The following is a 25,702-nucleotide window of genomic DNA, read 5'->3' as shown; positions in this document are numbered from 1 at the left end:
CTATTGGAGGTAATACAATGAAGACATATTGAAATGAGACCCAAGCAGTAGTTGATCAGCTATAAATCAGCCTGTTACCATAAAGTGTCAATAAGAACAACACCAAAACAGCAATGTGCTGCAGTCAGAGCTGAACCGTCCTGATGCCGGTGATGCCTACACCATTAAACCCTCATATATTTGTCCATGTCGACTGATCTCTGAGATCTCTGCTCAGTGGAGATTACTGCTAACCTTAAAAAAAAAAAACATGGTGAAATTAATCAGGGGCAGCAAGGAGAAAAAAATATTCTTAGATGCATCTTGGATTTCTATACTATTCTGTAACGATTCATAACTATTAAAAATAAATGTTAATGTTGATCCAAAGATATCCAAAAGATAATGTTGAGTGATAACGTAATGTTAACAGAACACAAAAGGCAGCACCGATTGGACATTCTATTTTATGTGCATAACAGAGGTTGAGCAAGAAATCTGACCAGTGTAATGGATTGACTTGTGATACTTTGAATATGATACTCTGAATGAATATTAAAACATTTTATATTAAAAATATGAATTATGTTTATCAGACATTAGAATATTAGACTGGATATTAAAATATTAGCCTGGTTTCTGGGAGCAGACAATTATCTTTTTTATATTTGAAATAATTAATTATGGCTTGTAGTCAGTAGTTTTTTATCATTTCATTACAGCCATCTGAGTTATATTCAAATATTGAGGTGTCCAGAAAATAAACTGTGCTATAATTGCAGTAATGTACTCAAGTTTGAGCGATACGGTGAGACATCACCACCAGCATGATGATGATCTACTGAACCTAACCATCTGGCCTCATTCCACAGAGGCTGCACATAAGTGGCAGTATCTCAAAATCCGAGTCTGTTATTGCCTTATTATGGTTGCAAGATGCTTTATGCAAGATGTTCTCACTATTGGTTCATTTATAATAAAAAAAAAAAAAACTTCAAGCGGTTATGACTGGACACATGTACATGGCCTCTCATCATGATGATGAAAATCAATAGTGCTTTTTTAATACATCTGTGTGATATCCGGGTGGTAGTAGCCTAGTGGGTAACATACTCGCCTATGAACCAGAAGACCCAGGTTCAAATCCCGCTTACTATCATTGTGTCCCTGAGCAAGACACTTAACCCTCAGTTGCTCCATATATATAACAATATATATCATATATGTCAAAATACAATTATAGAACATGCAGGCCAGTCACTGTAGATGTGTAGCTCTATAGAAAGTCTTTTTTATGCTATCAAGAAATTAGGCTTTGATATTCAACGGCAAGTCTTCTCACAGTTTATATTTTAAAAGTTTTCTGACTATTTGCTTAACGCAAGGCTTTATCGGCCCTGTCGAATGCATTTCTGTTTTCCTCCAAACGTTTGTGCCCCGCTGAGACTTTCTTTCTTCAAAAGCAACTGCCGATAGTTGAAAACAGGAGACTGAAGGCGTGCAGCAGTGGATGCATGGAAGAGAGGGTGGGGAGAGTGAGTGAGAGAGAGAGTGGAGGGCAGCCTCACTACTTCTCAGAGATTTAAGGGAAACTGCAGACCGCTGGAGAGGGAAAGGGAACCCACCTGAGGAACCGTCAGGCGACGTCGGAACTTGAGCTCCTGTGATCTCCCTGAGGAAACAGAGTGCGGCTCTCATCAGCACAGCTTTATTAATGTCTCCTCAGAGATGGGGAAAGACTGTGGACTGTTAATGAGGCTTCTTGAAGGCCACCTTGTGATCTAATGTCTGCTGTCCCTGTGGAAAAAGTAGAATTCTGTCTTTTGGAATATTCCGCCAGACAAATAAGAGTTCCTCAATGACTTATGTAATGCTTGTAGATAAAATGAACTAATAACATCTCACAACATCATAATGTCTGACACTTTAATGAAAGTGAAGTGATTGTCGTTGTGAAGCAAAAACACTGCACAACACCATCAAAACACTCTTGAAGAAATCGTGATGAAGCATGTTGAGGGGTGAGAACCATATGGGTGGAAGGGCCACTTTGGAGGCAAAAATGAGACATGACAGGCGCCCGGAGAGCAGTATGTGGGGACGGTGCTTTGCTCAGTGGCACCTCAGTGGCACCTTGGTGGCTTGGGATTCGAACCGACAACCTTCCAATAACAGGTCTGCTTCCTTAACCGCTAGGCCACCACTGCCCCTTTAATTAAACTAATTAGTAGAACACATGACAGATGCAGTAGACATTTGGCCTAAACATGATGAGAATAATTTCAAAGGTAATTAAGGAGATATGACTGTGACTGCAGTGGACTAACAGCATTTATGGAACAGGTATTAATATTTATGATAACTGTGATTAGAAGGTCTGATGATGAGCCTTGTTCCCAAAAATATATGGGCTAGTATTTCCTATGGCAAACTGTAAAAACAATGAAGACCATGTGGTGTGGGAGAAGAGAATAGAGTGTGTAGAAAAAAAACTCTTTCTCCCTCCAAACAAAGCACTGTATTCAACCACTCCAATTTGATGTTACCTGGCAGAAAGAGGCATGGCACAGTAGAGGTTAAAAATGAACAGTTTCTAATTTATTAACACCGGTAAATAATTATTGTAGTTACATGTGAATATTGAATGTAAAAAGGTACCAAGGTTACAGAGAAAATAAAAATGAAGATTCGGCACCCCTGATTTTTACATGTCTTTTGCCATCAGACAAAAGACATGTAAAAACAGGGGTGTCGAATCTTCACGCACAACCATCGACACAGGAATGTCACACTTCCCCCTGCAGACATCTGTTATGCAAGGCAAAAGCAGGCTCCCATGATGTCCATTCTTACAAAACTATGGGGAACTCATACATCATTCATTTATGCATGCTTGTTCAAATATAATTACAGTTTAGGACAGTTTATATCTTTGGGCTCATCTGAATTATTATTATTAATTATAATTATTATTATGAATTATTATTATTAACTAATGAAGGTGAGTTCGGATGGTTCTGATGGGTAGAAAAACTGCTCTAGCTTAAATAGCTTGTGCTGGGAAATCCTGCCAAAAATAGGTAGAAAGGTTTCTTGCATGACCTCACAATAATTAAGATGGGAGGCAAAGGGAGGAACCTTTATTATCAGCTGATTGAAAAAAAAACATTTTTTTTTGTTTGGATCTGCTTCATCACATTAATTTTTCTCACATATCTACTCCCTCTTGGGTCCATTCGTCCCTAAGCTTTGTCTTAATTGTAATGTTTATTAGAAATGGAATTGAGAAGGCGTGTGAATACTAATTATATTACATAATGATTCTGTTCGCGCCGATTTGAGACAGATTTTTTTCTCCTGGTCCCAAGTTTGTTTCTTTTAAGGAATGTGGTCCAGCCACTGCACATGTAGCTCGATAAGTCTTAAAAATTTAGGGCTGTTACAATTTGGCCTTAATATTTGACTGAAAGTCTTCTTCAAGTTTGTATGATGAACGACAGGGTTGACGCATAGCAAAATAATGCAGTAAATAAGTATGTGTTGGATGGAGTCTTTCACTCACCAAAGACTCCTCTTCGCACAAATCTGTTTTTATTGTTTTGTTGTTGTTGTTGCCCACTCATAGCACTGTGCAGAAACCCCGACTGGCATGGCTGCAGCGGATCCATTCAGAGGTGCTCCGGCAACTGTGTGAAAAAGCCCACCAACGGCTGCCTTCAACCAGTGGGGGAGACAGTTTAAGTAATCAAACGCAGCAGCATGTTCTCCCTGCGGATCCAGCCTGGCCTTTAGTTATGTACTCAGGCTTACATGGAACAACCAGTGAGGTGTAAGGTGCCAATTAAAAATGTTGTTCTAATTGAAATGAAGCTGCAAGGAATTAGGATCAACTGCAGGGTATTATAATGTCATTAACACAAAGTATGCTGCATCACATTATTTTCCCGACAGAAATTGTCTTTCCTCATTGCAGTATTGCCCCCTTTTTGGGTTGATTGAATTGGACTGTATATATGGGGTAAATGGTGCCTTAAGTGCCTTATCATTATTGAAAGGTCTTCTTGACTTATTCTATCTGCTAGTCCAAAGGAACTTGATCAACACCTCAAACCTCAGGGATCAGCACCACGGACAGCTCCTCTCCTGACCATGCTGAAGTAATGCAGTCTTTTAAAGAATAATAAATTGACAAAATTGCTGCCCCTGAGACAGTTTTGGATGAATTAGACACATCTGGTCTGACTGGGAGTGGGGTAGATATGATCAAGGCAAAGAGAGGGTGTGCACTGAGACATTAGGCAGATCAGTGGAGGGAGATTTTGCTTTGGGTTCCAATCAGTGGGAGCATTATGCCAAACCACAGACGTCCAATATCTATTATAGATAGAGACATTTGCAAATGAAAAAAACAATTCATGTAGGATTTAGAATTTTTATAATTATAAGATTAATGTTATTAATGAAATTAGGTATTTTAGCAGCCTTGGTACAAAAGGAGGATTTATGTCTGGATATGTCAGTGTCAGGGATGCATGAGGGTGGAAAGAAGGAATTTAACAACGCACACAGACACAAAACAAGGATAAAAGAGCAATGACTGAATGAGGACAGGGCAAGGCAATATTTATACATAGGATAACATATGAAAACAAGGTAATCAGTGAATCACGAGACAATACAGTCATGAAATCCTGGCCCAGAGTACCGGGAAAAGTCAGTACCAGTCAGCTATTCATTGTTAGCGATTGATCTGACAAATGTTTGCTTGACTCCTTGAGGCCTGCCTTGCAGGCTGCCAGCAGAATCAGAATATCAGTTCAATTCCTGTGGACAAATTCAAAGCCACATCTGTTACCTTTTCCACACATTTCTAACCAGTCTGTTCCACTCATGACACCAAATTTTTTTTTGGTGATACCCTAAGGGGCCATATAGTTGGCTCCGTGGCTGTTCTCTCACAACTCTAGGAGTTTCGATTTGGGTTTATTCTGAACACTCAGGGCACTATTTTCAAACTGGCGCAAAGCGCATCACTAAGCGTGGCAAATGTTCATTAGTGTAAGGACAAAGGTGCTTAAATAATCCGAATTTAATTAACTTGACAATTTAATTTTGTAGTCATTTGCATTTTATGAAATGTCAAACACAAATATCATGAATGATTGTGTCTCAGTCTTGTTTTATGTGTTTTATTTATGTAACTACCAAGGAAGATTACACTCAACTACACTACTGAACAAGCCCCATGCTTGGCACATAGTGCTGTGCTTAGTGCAAGTTTGAAAATAATGCCATAGATGTTAAATCACATAAACATTTTTTTTTTCTGTGAGAATACACTGCAAACAAGCAATTTCTAAGACAAAATGACTTTAACTCAGACCATGCACAGTCTGGTGAAATGTGCATGTTTGACATATTCTATTCTTCAACATTCAATTCAATATTTCAATATTTATGGTCCAGACTGACACAACACATCACTAGCCTTATTGCAAAAAGTGTTGGGGTGTCATGTATGCATAATTTTTTTTTAATTAAAATATAATATAAGAATGAGTTAACATTTTCACTCGGCAGTTCGGGTGGGTTTCGATTCTCTCAATGACTAATAGTTTAAAATGTCATCATCACCGTACAAACCCATTCTCCTGCCTAACTTTAATGAGACGATCTGTCACATGCGGTGACTCACCAAGGCGATTAATTACCCTGCATCCTTTACACAAGAAAATGAATCCATTATATATGGATGTAAAATTATTTTTATACCATTAACTTTTCTTGAGGAAGTAATTATTGGAATAGGAAAAAATTAGAGGTAAGAAGGTGTGTTGTGTGAGGGCTCTTTAAAATGGAATCGGGGTTATAAAACAGTGGATGGATCAAAAAAAGAATGTATGCAGCATGTTCCTCCTCCACCTCATCCTCACTCTTTTCCCCCTTCGCTGCACTCTGGATGACTGCAGCATGTCAGACCTTTCTTTTTCTCATTTTACCTGATGCACTTTGTACAATGTCTTGTGAATCAGCACATATGGCTTTCCACACAGACACAGACACACACTATATATATATATAAAGCAGGGGATCATTATTGAGACTGGAAATGAACATGTGGCAATGGAGAACGTAGAGGAAATGACAGAATTATTCTCTAACATCATCTTTCGGCAATGCAGACACACACACTTTCACTTCTTTTTCTTTCTTTCCCTTCCATATGCATTCCCCTTCTGTCTCCCACACACCTCCTTCTTTCGCGCTCTGACACTATAAATCATCCAGCTTTTTATCTATTCTCCTTTCTTGCTCTCTCGCTGTCTCCCTCCATCTCCTTCCCTCGGCAGCGGCGTCTACTGTGAGGCGCAGCATCAGCGTCTTGAAACCCGAGCCCCATTACTGCTCATATGCGGGTGCAGATGGGCCCATCTGATTGGCTGTCACTCAGGATGCCTGTAGAGTAGTCAGTTGGGTGAGGACTGACTGTGTGTTTATGTGTGTGTGGATTGGCTAAAAATAAAACACTGAACACATTTACACACACAAACACACAGCCCCCAGGCAGGCAGCACCGTGAACAGTGAGCAGGTAGAACCGTGAGAACTGCAACAGCGTGTCTCTCCTCTACCTGTAGATTCTGCTAATAGTCGAGCGGCGGGAAGATAGCAGGACAGCGTCCCCTGGAACATTTTAATACACTGGCCTGTCATTACAGCCTGCCGTGTTTTAGCCCTGCTGTGATGACATCCATTATGTTGAAGGTTAGATTGATTGATTGATTGATTGATTGGGGGGGTACGTCAGAAACATAGGGGAAAAGGTCAGAAGCAAAAGCAGGGTGAACATTAGAATAGAGGAGGGGGATAAAATAAAGACAACCCCCAGATTGTACTCCATTGTGGGAACCGTAAAAAAAAAACACCTCAACAGCATAAGCACATAGACTCTACACAACATATAAAAGACAGTAGACAGGACAAGAGAAGCCAGCAGGGAAGATAAAGGAGGGAGAGCAGGAGCGAGAGCGACACGTCCGCCTCCGTTGAGAGTCAGAGCAGAGCAGATAGCAGCCAGATCTAGACAACAATAACGTAAAAAATATATATATACAAAAGTTTGGACACCCTCTCTTTAAATGTATGCTAAAGTATTTGAATGTAACAATGACTTTATGTTAAAGATGACACATTTCTTTTCGGTTTTTAGACTTGTGTCATTGTCTTTGTGTACACAACCTGTACAGACCTTCCATTAAGCAAAAAGCTCAGGGATTTAAAGTTGGTGGGAAGCAGAATTTTAATTTAAAAGGCGAAATTGATCAAAATAACATGCTGCATTATCGGAGGGTGTAAACAATAAAACAAGGAGGTCACATGGGGTCACATTTGTGTTGCACTGCCCAATAAAACAATATGCAGGTCATTTTTCTACAGGTTGCCAAAGCAACGTCTTGAACGTGATGCAGCTCATTAATGTGCTGGTTTATCCTGTGCTGTCTGCCTCATCTGGCGGAGATCAGGAGGAGGAGATGATTGGTTTTCTGGACCGTTGCTTAAACTCGGGACGTCTCCTGAGAGGACGTCATGGATTTCTATCTTTTTATTCATTTTTATCTGCCTGCAATTATACAGTTGTGTCTGAAGGGGAAGCATCATACTGATCAAGTTCGCACTAGCTTTTTAGTGGCCAAATGGTGGTAGTCCTCTAGGGGGTAAGGAAACTGACCTATAATGAAAAGGTTGCATGTTCAGAACCTCTCAACCAACCTCTGGACCAAAAGATCCCAAAGTCACAGATTCAAACCCCACTATCTAAGCCTGGGTGTCTGTCCCTGTAGTCGCTCTGGGTAAAAGCATCTGCTAAATACTATAAATGTACATAAGGTGGTAGTAGCCTAGTGGGTAAAACACTCGCCTGTGAACCAGGAGACCCAAATACCCAGGTTCAAATCCCACTTACTACCATTGTGTCCCTGAGCAAGACACTTAACCTTAAGTTGCTCCAGGGAGACTGTCCCTGCAACTACTGATTGTAAGTCGCTCTGGATAAGGGCGTCTGATAAATGCTGTAAATGTATATGTAAATGATTTTGAGACAATGTACCATACTGTGTGGATCTGGTGTTTTTTTCTGCAGGACAGTGGGGTAAAAATGTATTTGTGGACCAAAAGGCATGCTTCAAGCATGAAGATGGTTGCTAGTCAGGTTAATTATGGGATTTCAGGGCTTATGTATTAAAGAAGATATTTAAAATGCATCAAGAACTTGTTCCTGAAGCACACCTTCATTGGGCCTGGCCAAACCCAAACGCAACGCAGTTACCTACTGTTTTATTAATATTTCAGCCATTTCCGACAGAGGGCATAAGGGGGTGGACGAGACAGCATGTATGCATATGCAAGCATGTGTGTGCTTTTGTGTGTGTGTGTGTGTGTGTGTGTGTGTGATGGGTACAGGGTTCTGTGAAGCGTGAAATAAGTTTTCGTCATAGGGAAGGGGGGTGGGGTCTCGAAAGATGGTTCTGCTTTTCTTCAGTGTCAGAAATGGAGCTCAGGGTTAAGAAAAACAGCACACAGATACTGGGAGGAGTCACATGACTCAGGACTGGATGTTTCGTTCTGCTGGTTATGCTGGTTATGAGGGTTGGTGGGAGTTAGCATGTTCACTACAATGGTCATATTAATGAAATCATTGATTAGTCTGTACTTCTGTGTCTTATGTTATCTTTTAATATTCTTTGACTGTCACATGAACGAATCATGTGGCCTTAATGGGAAGGCCGAAGGAGGTGATTCATAAAATGACCCATGACCTCTGCTATTGAGTTTGATTCAGTCTTCGGACCATCTCAACCAACTTGACTTTTGTCAATTAAGACTTAACCTTCTTCATCCTGACTAATCATCTCACCTATTCTCTTTTCGTGGTTTCAAACGTAGACTCTGGTGGGTGTTTCAGTTACTCCTCCAAGGGGGCAGTTGTGGCCTATTGTTTAAAGAAGCGGCCCTGTAATCAGAAGGTTGCCATTTGGAATCCCGACCACCAAATTACCCCAAAACCTTTTATGTAAAGTCACAACTGTCCTACAATACCTGTTGGTGGCAGTATCACCCATGCACAACAACACAGCTGTCACCAGTATTTGTGCTCCAGCATAGATTTAACGCTGTAGTAGTTTCAGGGATTCACTAATGTAGAACTTTTTCACGCCCTTTAGCTAAAGTGTTTGGAAAGAAAAAACTAATCTGAAAGATGACATGAGAATAAAAAGTGCATCAAAGTATTTTAAAGCTGTCACATCAAAAAGAAAAAAGAATTATGGCATAAATGGGATAATCGTAGCTGAGTGCATCAAATTAAGTGATTAACAGCCTCGGCCTTAGTGAGAGTCAGTCTATGAAAACTACACAGTATAATCTCTCAGACTAATTCTGAACAGAAAAAAGGAAATCTCTTCAAAAAACACAGACACACACACACACATGAATAGGCATTTCTATGCTAAAGTGACTCAGCACTCCCAGCCTTATGGGTGGGCTCTTATAAAGAGTTAACTAATACTACTAGTCCTTCACAGTTGGAAAGGATCAGTCAGGCTCACAGTGAAAATGTTTTAATTTAATCAGTATCAGAAACATTTTTTTTCATCAGTGGACTGGATCTTATGTTCAAAATTCCTGGGATTTTATGGTTGTTTGGTCATCATGCCACAAGAGGTCAGGTTGAGGTTGCTGAAAGGGTTGTTTGGCTCTGGGTTTTGTTTGCATTTGCACATTGAAACACTCTTGGCAGTTTGTGTATAAGAAACAGCAGACCCAGCTCTGAGACAGGGTCACAATCACACCTGTGGACTCCTGCTTTTACTTTGTGTGTTTGCATTTGCCGCCGATGGTCAGTGCTTAAGTAATATTTCAATGATATTTGACAATTATTCCTCTGAATAACAAATTGATCCCGACCACTCCAGACTAATTATGCCAAGTGTTATTGATTTGTGAATAATCCCTACCAGCAAGGAGAATATATGATATTCACTAACTTAATAAAACTAAAAACACTGAACCCTCTTCTTTTCCTTTTTCTTTTGATATGAATATTTCCTATGGAAAAAATGCATTTAGAGAAGTTACAGAGTTTTTGATATGAATTTTTAATCATCCATGGCTAAAAAACAATAACACAAAAATCGTTACATTAATAATCTCATCCATAACAGCAGGTTAATTAGATGGCACCAAAACAGAAATTGTTGTTTAAACTTGGCTGTGATGAATTAATTTCAATAGCCCTGGGAAACAATTTCAAAATTAGCAAAAGGTGACCTTTAAATCCTGCTGTCATTTTATATGATGTAAATCATCATTATTACTAAGGGACCAGAAACACGCGTGCAAAAAACTTACTTTGGGCTCTCGTGTTTATATATGAGGAAAAAAATCACATTTGATTATCTTTAACTATTGGCACATCACATAAATAGAAACAGGGGTGAATTTATCTGGATTTACAAAAATATATGGATATTTTTTTTAAGGAGTACACAACTACCCACCCAGCCCATATCATTAGTTTGTAATTACTTCTGACTCCCAGAACTTCAAAATTATGTTTAAGTCTAAAATGGGTGGAGCCCATTGATTGACAGCTCTTCCAAGCCTACTTACATCGCCCCCTTCTGGTCTCTAAAAATTAACATGTCGGTTTAAAATGTTTATTTTTATACAGTAATAATATAACATGTTGATTATTAGCTGACATATCAATATCTTATGTTGTCCATATTGGACAACCATCTACATCTACAAACTTCAAAGACCAGTCTTTTGGTGCGTGGCTAAACTTCCCTTCCAGCTTTGAGCTGCTCTAGAGTACATTATTCCAGGCAAACATTATTCAGAATAAAAAACAGACTGTTTTAGTCGTGGTGCTTTTTTATGTACGCAATCGACCACAGATGCTTTTAACCAGGCTACTAGATCATGCTCCCATTTTCAGTGTTGTCCTCAGGACCTTCATATAAGCAAGTTTACTTTAGAATGTCTGAAGAATCAGTGATTTTACACAGTAATTGTATTTGTATTCAGTGACTTTGAACTTATCTAATTTCATAACATAAATTGATCTTTTGTGTATGTGCAGTTCTGCATATGTTGTTGTTGTTTGTACATTTATTTACATATCTCTACACACACTCAACCATTTATTACTCTGTACGCAGAGGCAAGCTGTGCTCACACACACAGTTTACTTCCTCAACACACACACAAACACACACACCAAAACCATTAATTATCTGGCCGCTCACAGGCTAATAAACAAGTCACAGCAGGAATGTGAGGGGGTGGATGGTGGGAGGGGGAGCAATGAGGGGGAGTCAGAAACACACACACACACACACACACACACACACTACAGCATCACACCTCCAAAGCTCTGTCACATCAGCAGCAATCTACAGAGCTGCAGTGCTTTTGGAAGCTCTCTCACACATCACTGAACACATTTCATCACACTCCCTCTCCCTCTCTCACACACACACACACACACACACACACACACACACACACACAAGGTGGCAGGTGGAGGAGATGCTGTGCATCGGCCATGAGTAATGTTCATCTCACCACTGCCACAGACGCTCTTGCTCCGACTTCAAGGATCAGCCAGATGCCTAGAGATCCCAGACAGAACTGATCTCACAGCAGCAGGAATTCCATATGTCTCCCAGTGCAGATCCACCCCGGCACCAGTTCAGTTTTCTTTCAGTCCTTGTACAGACAAGCTGCGGTGAGGAAGCCCAGGTTCTGAGTTCTTACGGAGCTCAGAGGTGTCAGAGTTGGAGGTGACGAAAGTAGCGTCAAGTGTGCAGGAATCACAAGAAGACCTCTATTGTAGAGCAACTCAAAAGCTGGAAGAGTAGATCAGATAAGAGTTTTTTTTTTTATTGCCATTGTTTTTCACATAGAAAACATTGCTGAAGGACGTACATGACTATGCGACACGTCTGATAATCCCCCTTTAACATGGTGCTTCTGGCTGGAACATTTATCCGATCCAACATTCTAAATACGGGCCAAGATGGCAACACTTCCAAAAATGGTGTCTGCATAAGAGTTACACCAAATACTTTGTTCGCATTCATGTTGAAGGTCAAAACATGCACAGGACAAACAACAGAACGCAGCTTCGTCATTTTATCATTTTAGTAAGTTATAGGTGGAAAACACACACCTGCAGGGGGAAGCTTACATACAATGATCAGCGTATCAGACAGCCGAGCCTGTAGAGCCAAGTTCTTAGAATACAGATTTGTGTTCAAGTGTATGCATGTGGGAATACTACATGCTCGCATTTTTTATGGGTTTTGTGAAGAAAACCGCTGGCCTCGCTGCGGTGTGCAATATATTCGTGTTATCTCGATCCTTGCTACTTCACAGGAGGGAGAGGGGGAACACAATAGATCCTGACATACATTTACTTTACATTTACATTTACATTTACCAGACCCCCTTATCCAAAGCGACTTACAAACAATAGTTACGGGAACACTCCCACTGGAGACACTTAAGAGACTTGCTATGGGACACAATAGTAGTAGTTACCATTGTAGTAACCACCCATTAATAAAGCTACTGATTAATATTTCAAAGAGGGGTTTGGTCGACCAGGGATTCCATTACAAAAAAAAACCTCTCTAATAATTTGTGCACAAGCTTATTAGGAGCCTCTCTGCAACTTCTTGGTTTTCTTGCCAAGCAAGCAGCCATTAGCATCCATCCTCCACTGGGGTTAAAGAGTCCAGGGTATTGATCCAAGGTCATGTTGAACACAAGCTGCCAGAAGAAGATTTCTGCACTGAAGCTCACCCGCCACCCCCAATCTTAACATATCCGCGCTCGGCGGAAGACACGCAACCTCCTGCGCGACACAGAACATTCCACGCCGGCTGATGGGGTGTGGAGCTGCGTGTACGAGTTTGCGGGCGAGAAGCGGGGGCCGCTGAGCTGATTAGAGCCCAGTGCACTCGTCTCCTGTGCACTTGAGCGGTGCCTGGACGTATAATGCAGCGCCGTTATGAAGAGGAGGGACTGCGAGCGCAACAACAACATCAGCATCCCGACTCTCAGGACAGATGGCTAATGTGCTCTTTACTAGACCGTCCTCCTTCCACTGACCCCATCCCAGTCCTAACCCGTCTGCTGCGGGTAATTTAGCAAACAAGTAAACATACAAATCAGTTCATGAATAAATAGTTGCTTCTGTTAAGAACTGCATCTAAATCAATATGGTGTTTTATTGTTGATGACGTTCTAGCAATAGCAACAGTCATACTGAATTTCATTAAAAAAAGCAGGCTGAATGCTTCCCAGCTGTTGTGGTTCATTTACAGCAGCCATTCGCTCACATGGGGGCAGTGGTTTGCCTAGCGGGTAAAGAAACAAACCCTTAATCAGAAGGATGACGAGTCCCGAACCACCATGGTGCCACTGAGATGCCACTGAGCATAGCACCGTCCCCACACACTGCTCCACCGGGCGCCTGTCATGGCTGCCCACTGCTCACCAAGGTAATGGGTTAAAAGCAGAGGACACATTTCGTTGTGTCACTGTGTGCTGTGTGATTGCCTTTGGATAGTGAGAGGAGACTGGAGAGCCAAGAAGAAACCTACAGATTGAACTTTGTAGATGTGGTGGTAGGGTGGTAGTAGCCTAGTGGGTAACACATTCGCCTATGAACCAGAAGACCCAGGTTCAAATCCCACTTACTACCATTGTGTCTGAGCAAGACACTTAACCTTAAGTTGCTTCAGGGCGGGGACTGTCCCTGTAACTACTGATTGTAAGTTGCTCTGGATAAGGGTGTCTGATAAATGCTGTAAATGTAAATGTAATGTAAATGTGCCCTGTTTGGCCAAAATGCTGACCTCTTTATTCTCTGAAACATTAGAAAAAGTAGGGCCATAACATGTTAGTATCATGGCCTTATACATGGTTGTGAGGTTGAATCCTGGCTGCAGCTTTATGTGAGTGGAGTTTCCTCTGGTTCTCCGGTTTCCTCCCACCACCAGAAGGCACCTACAGTAGGTCGATTGTCGACTCTAGATTGTCCAAAGGTCTGAATGAATCGTGGCAACCAACACATCTTCTCACGGCACTTCACCTTTCCCTCACCTATTGACTATCCATTTCTGTTCTTCTTCTCTTTGGCTGTTTCTCCTCTCCTCTATTACTTCAGGGCATTAACATATGCCAGATTTATCTCTCTCTTTTTTTTTTTTATTTATCCCCCATTTTCCCTCCCCCGTCCTGTGCATGAGCTTGAATAGTACCCTGTTATTCACCACTGACACAGAATGGGCAGCTAGCAGACTGGTAGTGGAGATTAGATTCAAGTGAGAAAACACACACAGCGGGGAAAAATAAATCATGTGCCTTAGGTCTAATCCAGATCATGGTGTAGATGTTAATATTTATGAATGGCTGCAGCAAATGAATGGTGCCACAAATATTTATCTGGTTACTGTTGTTAACAAAGGAATTCAGACAGACAGAACATACAGAATCATTATCCTATTGCGTTACACTTAAATTATTGTTTTGCGGTTTACTGAGAGCCTCATATGGAATTTTCATGTAATTAAGTGGAATTACTCCAGCGAGATAGATCAACTGATGAAAACCTGATACGCCCATGTTTCCATGGAGTAGAATCTGTGCGCCAGCGATTAATGACGCATGGCAACTAATCGAACCCAGTGATGAGGAGTCATGTGTTTGTGTTATCAGAGGGCCAAGTACCGTGCAGGCATGTGCATGCTCATAAACACACACATTTTCTTCTCAGGCCACCTCTCCACTGACAAACCAGCCAATGAGCTACCGAGACTGGCCATTTTCATTTGGTTTATTAGCAGCGGAGCACAGGGCCCAGCTCCCGCTCGGCCCGTGGTTTGCTCCGCCGGAAAATTGCGTGCGGGTGGAGCAGCCACTTAGTATTCTCAGCACAAAGGCAGGGAGGAAAAAAAAAAAAACATACACAGCCAGATTCAGCTGCCGCAAGAGGCCATCCATCAGCTTCCAAACTGCAGTGGCAGGGCAGGAACATGCATTGAAGGAAGGGAAGAAGAGATGAGCAAGCTGGGGAATTGCTGAAAGGTGAAAGGTGAGGGTTTAGTGCGGATGCTTAGCTTTAGCGCAATTAATTCGATGACAGGCATCTGTTCGCTGCCAGTAGTGGAGGGATCTGGAAAACTAACATAATGGCCTGTTATCTGCTGCCTGTCTTTAGTGCATGGTTTTAGTTGTGTTGCCATAGGAACATGGTTTCAGTATTTTCCATATTGACAAGTCTGTGGACACACTGTTTTATCAGCACAATTATCAAGTCAAAGTTAGTTATGAACCATGATCATGCTGTTTTATGAATTGAAAGGCTAAATTATAGCTCTGTCTCAGGCCTAAACTGTAAATATCTGACATTGCCTATGTCATTATGCATACTTCAGATAATTACATATTCATGTCATCCTGTCTGAGAACTACAAACAAGGAAGAAAAAACGTGATACAACTTTTTTCTGTATTTTAAATACAGCTCTGCATCTGGTCCAATACAGAATTTATAATCTGATTGGTGCTCTCAAATATGGGTGTGAGTGACAATCAATAAAAATGTAAGATGTTGATTTTTGATGCAGCTTGTTAATATGACCTTCATGCCATCTGTAGAGCTTTAGCCAGGACACCCTGTGATTTAGGTTAAATTTTATGGATGGGGATGTGAAATGGGGATGTGGTTGACAGTCAAACATATATATTAATACCATACAGCTGTTCATATATACATTTAAAAATATTTTTATGTATTCAGAATACTTCTTATGTATTCAGTGTTCAGCCATCACTACATCACTAAAGTATTTCACACAACTCTGTACATTTGTAAGATGGGACGTCGCAGGGCCATGCCGTTTGTGCACTTTTGTTTTGCATAGCGGTCGTCTGTAAGATGGGACATCGCAGGGCCATGGCGTTTCTGCGCTTTTGTTGTGCATGTAGATTCAACACCTCCATTTTACATGTCTTTGTCGGACGGCATTGCAGCAACTGGCGGCCCTCCACCGAGCCAAAGGTGTGAGGCGCCGGCCATCGGGACCGCCTGCCATGGCCCGCCTGCCATGGCCCTGCAACGTCCCATCTTACACATGTTAAGTAGTTAGCTATTTTTTTAACAGAATGAGGGGCTACAGTGGACAGAGGAAATTCCTGGTTGTTACCATGTGACACAAGACGAGTATAAAGGTACTTAACTAATCGCAACAAAATTTAAATTAGATCATTTTTTTTCCAGTCTCATAGAATTTTTTTTTATCGATTCATGAATTCACTACTCATGCATTTGGAGATTTCAGTCCCGGCATCTGGATTCACCTGCCTCTACTGCTCTGAAGCCCTCTCTAATGAAAATGCGAGACTTCGACAGTGACTCAGCTTTCAGGATCGTTAGCCTGTCTCGGTTGCCTCTGCAGTCGGGGATGGTTGGGTGAGAGCCATCTTTATTACCAGTCACCTCATCGTTGTGTGTGTGTGTGTGTGTGTCAGGAGTCGGCTGCACATTGGAAAAAGAGTGGCTGTCACTGGTAGTGTGTCTCACTGTCAGGAACAGTCAGGCGCTTCGGTGATAGAGCCGCGACGGAGATGGTCAGCCGGCGTCACCCTTGGTCTCCCTAAGCACCGGTGCGCTGCATTGCTCTAGCCTGGCAGGACCGAGTCTAGCGATGCCTCGTGGAGCAGTGCCTCATGGGATCGATACTCAGCCCAGCTGGGGAGAACCTGGAGGGGAGAGGGCTCGTAAGAGTATCTCTCTCGCTTTGTCTTCTTTTGGTCTTCTCCTAGCCGCTGGCATCAAAAACTTTTATTCTTCTTGAAACCAAGGTTATGGTTTCAACCCCTATTGTCGAACTGGTACTACATGCTAAGCATGGGGTTTCTTCGCTAGTATAAAGTAGAAAAAAAAAAAATAGATTAAACAATCAGAATTTTTGTTGGTGTGTAATTATTTCTGTCACTCAGAACACAATATTTAGTGATGTTTTCATGAACAGAGTATAAAACATAAGATGACTGACAGCTCTAACGCACACGAAACCTCCTCATTATGGGTGATTTAAGCCCGCACCCGCCAGTACAACGTATGCACAAACATAATTAAAGACTCACGCTAGCAAACAAGACCCACGCTCAGCTAATTCAAAAAGTGCCCTCACTGGTGACGCCATTTGTTTCATTCTACCGTAATGAGTTTTTTCCCTGCGTTTTTTCTTTTTGCCGTTGCATCGGTTTGGCTTCATGCGACACAGAGCATTTTCATTAAGAATCCAACACAGGCCTCCTTATCGTCTGTCTAATAAGCAGCCTCAGACTGCAAAACCCAGGGTAATTGGGTGTCTGCAGCCCTATGGATACGTGTAATTCTCCACTTCCAACGGCTTCCTCCCAGCTCATTTACGTGAATGCAGTGCAAAATGCATTTCTTCAGGCCTCACCACCATCTCCTCGTATCTCGTTCTCCCTGACTAAAGGCCCGGAGTCCATCTGCCGCGCTGGTCAGGGCGCGGTGCGCCGCGTGCGCTGGCGGGATATTAGGTTTGCTGCGCTGCTGTTTAACAAATCAGCCGGAGTGCACTCCGGGGAGCAGATCACCACACAGCACACACCACTAACAAGGCGAGAGGGAGCGCGCGGGCCAGATGGCTTCAGCACGGACCGAGGCGCACGCGGCGTTTTGGGTGATGTTATGACTGGCGGCGTCACTGAGATAAAACCATTTAGGCCTTTGATCCTATTCTTGGTTCGGTTGCTGGGGTAACGGGGGCTCAGTAATTTGTTTGTTTACCATGTTAATGTTTCCCTTTTTGGAGCAGAATTAATATTCGCTCTTGGTTTTAAAATTAATATCGGCGCAGCACCGACAGAACGCCCAAGAATATCAAGGAGGCTTACACGCAGATCTGGAATTGTGTGTTTGTCAGATCCCTGCTTTTGAGGGCCAGCTGAGCGTAAATGCAGAAAAATAAAAAAATCATTTGGCAGAAGGTCACACACAAAGACAGACTTGACACATTAATTCAAGTTGCATCTCAGATCGATATTTACAGTAGAAAAGAATGCTGCACGTTCTGCTGCCCTTCTGGAGGTCACAGTATTCCACACCTTCACACTTGCTATGGGTGAGCCATCGCATTTTGTCGATTTTAATTCTCATTTAAGATACTACCCTCAATCATTCCAATGCTATTGCTGCCAATGTTGCTGATGCATGAGGATGTGAGCGATGTAGATGCAGTTCAAACCCACTGGAGAAATAAAGGGATATTTACTGGGTGGGAAACCCAGTAAAGGCCATGTGATGTTTTGTGCAACGTTCTGTTAGGAAGCATTAGACCCTAAAGATTTTCCCTGACCAAGTACATCCTTTGGTGACAGAGATGACATGGTGACAGTGTATGAATATGCACACTAAAGTGGGTGGGGAGGGGTGGGGTGGGGTGTTTACCCAGGGCACCAAACAGGCTAAGACGGCCCCTGGTGACATGATGGAAAACTGTAAAGCAGATATATCTTTTAAAATATTGATTTCAAATTTTTTTATTCCCCTGATACTGCTGGATAGCACCTATTTGCAATAGAAGCCAACCCACACATCTACACACACCCTCCCACACACTCCACCCTCACAAACTGACCACTTCACCTGCTCTGACATAATCAACATGTGAGACATGGCTGCTCTATTGATTTCAGTGGTCTCACCCACACACACACAATAGAGTCGCTCTGAGAGAGTCGCTCACTATACCACTACAAACATACAGACATTAACATGCAGAACATGTAGACATTAATATGCAGAACACACCCATACATAAATACTTAGAGTCTCCGTGATGGTTGTTTACATATACTGTAGGTGTTTATCTGTTGGCCTGTGTGAGCCAATGTCACCCCCACACCACACCGCCATTGTAATTAGAAATGTGATATCCCCATTAATTATATGTAAGCAAGTGGTCTTACTGCAAAGAATTATAGACATGGTGACAGAATGAGATAAGGATGGGGGGGATAAAGAAGACAGCTAGATATGGGTTTGAGGACACAAAGGACCACAGAGGACCACTGCAGGGTGTAATGAGAATAGGCCTTAAAAGAAACCGGTAAGACATGGCTCTGCAGAGAAGAAGTGGCCCAGCGCTTCTGAGAAGGACACTTGTTTTCAAGTGATGTGAGTCATGTGAGGGCTTGACTAATCAGATCCAGAGTCATTCATTGGACAAGGATGAGAATGTGGCTCAAAATATTCAAGGATGAATTTGCAAGAAGATTTGTACAATGCACAAGTTTACACGTCTGTAAAAGGATTAAAAAGAATCCCAGTCCCCTGTCTGGAACTACCAGACCCCTGTCATCAACAGGAGCCCAGTGGAGAGAGCGAACAGCTTCCAATACCTCGGTGTTTACATCACACAGGACCTGTCATGGTCCTGTTACATCAACACTGGGGTGAATAAGGCCCGGCAGCGTCTCTAACACCTCAGACGCCTGAGAGACTTTAGACTGACCTCCAAGGTGCTTAGAAACTTCTACTCCTGCACCATAGGGAGCGTCCTGATGGGAAAAATCCCAGCCTGCCATATCTATCAGACGCCCTTATCCAGAGCATTTTACAATCAGTAGTTACAGGGACAGTCAATTTAGGGTTAAGTGTCTTACTCAGTGACACAATGGTAGTAAGTGGGATTTGAACCTGGGTCTTCTGATTCATAGGCGAGTGTGTTACCCACTAGGCTACTACCACCTACTTCCCAACCTGGTTCGGGAAGAGCACCATGCAGAACAGGCGAGCCCTACAGAGGGTGGTTCGATCAGCTGAACGCATCATCCGTACCAAACTCCCTGACCTTCAATCAATCTACAGCAAGCGGTGCTGGACCAGGGCCAGGAAGATAGTGAAGGACCTCAGCCACCCCAACAATGAACTGTTCTCTCTGCTGCGATCAGGGAAGCGCTTTCGCTCCCTGAAGTCCAACACAGAGAGAATGAAGAGGAGCTTCTTCCCGCAGGCCATACGAGCTCTCAACCACAACAACACTACATAGGACAGAACACTAATACACTCCAATTGTAATATTTGGTTCTGTTTGCAATATTTGCATATTGGTTCACAGAATCCAACCGAATTTCTCCAAATAAATTGATAAAAGGATTATAAATAACCATTTAAAACAGTTTGTTTTAAAAAGAGCATTGAAGCTTTAGATGCATATCCTGTCTTAATAGTCTAGATTTTTTTCGAATAACAAAATAAACATTTTTTGAATAACTAAATAAAATTTGGAATGTGAAAGTGTTGTATGTTCTGTTGAACAAAAAAATCTCTTCACAGTCAGTATTCTCAGGGTTCAGCTGTCTATTCTGCCTATTTTGACCTACTTTACATATATACTGTTGTGTAAGTGCCATGAACTGAAATGTCCTAAATGTTGCCACGAAAGAGCCTATATTCTGTTTAACTGTGTCATTCGTCAGATGGCAGACAGGTATCAGGGACATCTGGAATTAAATGTCTGGAATCTTACAGTCTTTGATTTCCCTGCCCTGATGGCTGTTGATGCCCCTGGCCTTTGTTTGAGTTCATTTGTCTCAAACAAGGTGCTTTTGAATACTGAGCAGCTCCGCAGTGTGATAGAAAATGGAGTGCGGCGAGGCAGATGTGACACTTAATTTCACATCTGAATCTGAAACCACAGGGCGAAATGAAATATGCTGAGACAAAGCTATATGGCTGGGATGAGTCAGAATGCACAAAAAAAGCAGACAAGAACACAAGGCAGAGTTTAAGGATTATAGTGACTTGAAGGAGGAGAGGAACAGATGAATGGCTCTGCTTCTCTAGACTGCATATTTATAACCCCAGGAATCTCGCCGGGGTTACATCAAGAACAATGCAGGTATACCTCAACAATGTGCCTGCTCATTCAGTGTAATCCCCCCCCCCCCCCTCCTGATAATGGGAAATGCACCTTGTGGTAAAGTTGTGTGCGGGCGCAGTCACAATGCTGAGAATTCAACACTCCTACGGCCTCACCCCCGCAGAAAGCCCAGCACACGACGAAGCATGCGCATTTCTTCGCGTTCGGGCATGGTCAGATAATAGATTGGCAAATTGTTGTAATGTGGTTGACCATACTGAGAGTGCCAGAATTGGAGCAGCATTTAAAGTGCACTTGTCCACGCCGGCAGTACAGTGTGTTTGTTTGCGTCGATTTGTTTTCCTTTTTTCATGCAAAAGAGAAAAAAAATAAAAATCTGAATGACTAAGTGCATGGTGCACAGCGCGTCTCGGGTACCAGCTGTTGAGGAGGTGGGTGGCTTGGCGCATGAATTAATGTGTTTACACTCTCCCGATAACCCATCCGAACTGAATTCCGTAAATGCCGTCCAGCGCGCCCTCCCCCCGTCATCAGTCCTTGTCACAGCGGTGAGGTATACCTGCACATATAGAGAGAGATGCAGAAAAATGGCTTGCGCTGAATGCATTTTTGTGATGGGGCTCTGGCTGACTCACCAGGCTGTGCGAGAATCAGAAAATCACAAATTTTTACGGCTAAGCGCAGAGATTCAAGCAGATAAGGACCTCAACAAAGCCTTTATGCGACAGACGCACTACAAATATCTCACTTCTTCAGGATGCAAGGTATTAAATTAAACTCTTTTTTATTTATCTGATTAGGTTCCCACTGCTTTTTTTGTAATACTTTATACTCTTTTAAGTATAATGCATGTCAATATACTGTACTCTATTTTATATATTGTACCCTATCTTCATTAAGTAAAAGTTCTTAATATTGTGGTAGCCGATAGCCCAACCATGACTCATGGCTGGCTAGCACCAAACCAAAGCAGGCTATAATATTGAGTTATATATATAAACTATGTGTAGTGTTAGTGTTTGGGAGTGTGTGTTCCTCCAGACTTGTTTATGCCTGTTGGCTGGTATTCTGAATCCCTTAGGCGCTGACTCTGCAGAGCCCACATCTTGCCTCACAGCTCCCTGGCTTTTGATCGTAATATAATGGGTTTAAAAAGTCCTTTTTGCACCTGTTTTCTTGAGCTCTCAAGTTGAGTCTTTTACTGAATTTTAAATGTCAATTCAGGACGTATAGAAAAGATTACACCGGTCGTGCAGATAAGAGAAATGGTTCAAACTATCCAACTTGTCAACTCAACAACCTCCTGCACCTATATATATATATATATATATATATATATATATATATATATACACACACACACACACACACACACACACACACACACACACACACACACACACACAGACACACACACACACACACACACACACTTCTACACTGAATCGGAGCCATGTTTCAGTGAGTCAGGCAACCTCAATTACTGTGATGGTGCCAGTCAAGCATCTGCCCACGTGAATTCACCTGCACTCATCACTCCCTTTTGCATTCATGGCGCTTCAAATTCTCTACCACTGCATACACTGCACTACAGTGTATATTTAATTCAAGACTACAGGCTTATCATCAAATTACAGACACATAAAATTACAAGCTGTTTGACCATCTTGATAACATTTTTGTCTCCAAATCATCCAACTTCCTGCTCCAATCAGTCATGATAATAATGTAATGAAATAATGTCAGAAATCAATCATGGCAGGAAAGAATGGACAGATGCACATTATCAGGGCATTAAGAACACGCACAATGAATAATTAAACTCTGTTCCAGAACTTGGAACTGGAGCAGCAGGAAAAAAGTCTGGCTATGACAGTACCCCCCTCCTAAAGGTGCTCCTAAAACTGGACCCTAACAGGACTGGGAGTGAAATCGATGACTGTCAGGGCAGGAAGGAATGGACGCAATCGCTCGACTCACAAACAGTATTTAATAACAACAAGGCACAAAGACATCTACGCAGAACAGGATAAAATATAATGACCGGATGCAGTATAGATGCAATGAGGATACATTTATACACATGTGCACACAATCAGGTCATTAGGTACACACACAGGGAATCTGGAACCACTTTTTAAAGATTATATCGTTGTACTCTTTAAAATGTTGTCTGAAAGGTATTTGGCGTGTCTCTTACAGCAAGCCTAACAAATCGGACCTTCCACTGAGCACACACCCGAGAGTTTCACTCCAAATGATATTATTCCTCTCTACTGCATCAAACACGACCCGCCAACCCTAAGTTACTGCCAGAAAGAATGGGCAGGGAAGGAGGTGCCCAACAGGTCTACAACAAAGAAAAATAAAAAAAGAAAGCACAAAGGAGGAGAGAGAGAGAGAGAGAGAGAGAGAGAGAGGGAAATGAATCGCAAGCGAGAATCCACTTTGTAAATGGATGCCATCTGCTCGAGGTGGGGGAGCCATTTGCGGCATGTAAAATAGGGAGTGGTGAGGCCGCATGGCACAGTGAGAGCCAAGGGCGTGACTGGGTCCTTGGCCAAGCACTACTCCACTGTTCGGGCCGCTTCTACTGCATTCACGAAGCTGGCAGCACACAGATAGAACCCAGAACACTCCATTAGACGACCAGTGGTTCAGTCAGAATGACTTGCACTCCGCTTCTCTGCAGCTCACTCGCATAATAATTGCATGTAATGGAGTGGCTCTAGGTGTTTTCATCTTTATTTCAGACTCGGAATGGTTATTAGAAGTTGTGGCAGTGTTGAGAGGGGCATATTTGAGCGCGGTATGAAAAACGGATATTTAACCGTTCGTTTTAATGCCTCGGAAGTTTCCTTCCCTGCTGCTGTGTGTCTGAGGACTTGTTCAGGTCTACTCACATTCATAATGCAGTGAGGAGATCAGCCGCCGTGCTCGTCTCTTTCATGAATCTAACAGGATTTCTCCAGATTTGTGCATTTAGTGTGGGACTGAAATGTGCCTGCAAGTCCCAATGCGCTACATGCACCTGGCTTTGATCCATTCCCTTCTGTTGTGGAACGAAATGCAATATTTAATCAAGGACATTTAAAATGTCTGCACCAAAAACATATTAATTTCCCTTTTTTCTGGAATTTTTAAATGATTGTAAGTCATTCAGACAGTTTTTAGGCTGTGGACAACTTTCATGATATATTGAAACTGGCAAAATGCACTATAATTATAAGCTAATTATAAATTGCAGTGCTTTTTAATGTTGTAGAAGTCTTATACATAATTTTTCATGACATCAGAACGGCAACAGCATGCAAAAGTCCCTTGATCTGTCCTTCATCTTTCATCTTTTGTGAGTAATTAAGTGAGCAGAAGAAGAACTGGTTCATCTGGGGTCAGTGGTGGCCTAGTGGGTAAGGAAGCGGACCCATAATCAGAAGGTTGCCAGTTCGAATCCCGATCCGCCAAGGTGTCACTGAGGTGCCACTGAGCAAAAGCACCGTCCCCACACACTGCTCCCCACTGCTCACCAAGGTTGTACAGCGATGGTTGTACAGCGGTGAGGGTAAAAAGGCCCTTTAAAAGACTTGAGGGATTGTTGCTGAACGACTCGCAGATTTTTGGGACAGGCTCCAGCTCCACTGCCACAGTAAAACGAACTGAAGTCATGAGTTCAAACATTCAATTGGACCCATAAGTAACGCCTACAATTAAGTGCGCTGTGGCACTCGCGGTGCTGCTCTGCTCGCCTACTCCGTAACGCATAAAGAGTTCCTTCCTCATGGGAGCAATTATGCATTCTGATCCACAGCCCACTAACCCTGGCCACGGTGCCCGCCTCAGCGCGCCTCACCATTAATTCTGTCCTCGTCCCAGCGGTCATGATGCGCGGGGTGCGGGGAGAAGGTCAGGGCATTAAAATTATCCCCTGCACCGGCATGGGGTGTCTCGCTGGCCACTGTGTGGAACTCTGAGCATGCGGCCGATTGCGTTGGTCACGCCGTCATACTTCTCCACGAGGCAGGCCGGCTCAGTCGTGTCCATGGCAACGCACAGGCTCGCCGGTGCCCTTGGGATGTGTTTCTTGACGGAATGCCTCCGTCCCCGTGTGGCACAGGTCGGCCCGTAGCCGATGTTGTTTACCAGAGCAGGGAAGCTGGCGTCACTCAGCCCCCCCTGCAACTCTTTCCCCCGGCTGCTTTCGCGTGGCCTGTCGGGTCCCTTTTGTTTCGCTCTTGCTGTGCGTCTGCTGGTGTCAGCTATGTGTCTGTGTGCAGCTCAAGCGTTGCTCAAGTGTTCTTCCTGTAGTCCTCGAGGAGTTCACATGGGATCATCAGACCTTCAGCTGTACAGAAATGTCACCATGAAGCTCTAGACGCCTTGCAATCAGGTTGATGAAATAAAAGACTGAAAGACCTTACTTCCTTTGTTCCTTTCATTTGAAGTATGCTGCTCCAGTCACCGCCATCTCTGTGGAGTTCCAGCAAGTGCTCTCAATCCTCGCCCATACTTGAACTGCTCTGTCTGACCCCGGCTGCAGTGAATGATTGCCGGATGAGGGCAGATAACAGGGGACCTGCTATTTATGGGAGATATTTATGCCATCTTCTTGATGAGCAGCACAAATCCTGGATTAACTCTCCACCCAGACCTGAGCGGGTGAGGAGCGCTGACGTGCATTGCAGCATCGGCCTGTCACCGGTGTTTGATGGTGCGGTGGAATCGGTTCTTC

The 25,702-nt window shown here is 42.8% G+C and overlaps 1 protein-coding gene and 1 long non-coding RNA gene across 4 annotated transcripts in view; one reads left to right on the top strand and one right to left on the bottom strand.

Moving 5' to 3' along the window:
* frmpd3 (FERM and PDZ domain containing 3) overlaps positions 1 to 25,702 on the top strand; it is an 83,971-nt gene that overhangs the window by 38,976 nt on the left and 19,293 nt on the right. The gene's annotated exons all lie outside the window — the stretch shown is intronic.
* Positions 1,616 to 25,567, bottom strand: LOC114768254 (uncharacterized). Its single transcript, XR_003743030.1, has 3 exons — positions 25,392 to 25,567; positions 24,824 to 25,315; positions 1,616 to 1,651 (listed from the first exon to the last, which is right to left on the bottom strand). It is a non-coding gene; the product is annotated as an uncharacterized LOC114768254 (long non-coding RNA).

This window comes from Denticeps clupeoides, chromosome 18, assembly GCF_900700375.1.
Source record: "Denticeps clupeoides chromosome 18, fDenClu1.1, whole genome shotgun sequence".
Taxonomy (NCBI): Eukaryota; Metazoa; Chordata; class Actinopteri; order Clupeiformes; family Denticipitidae; genus Denticeps; species Denticeps clupeoides.
Note: the sequence above shows the minus strand (reverse complement) of the source record. Positions and strands in the feature narration are given on the sequence as shown.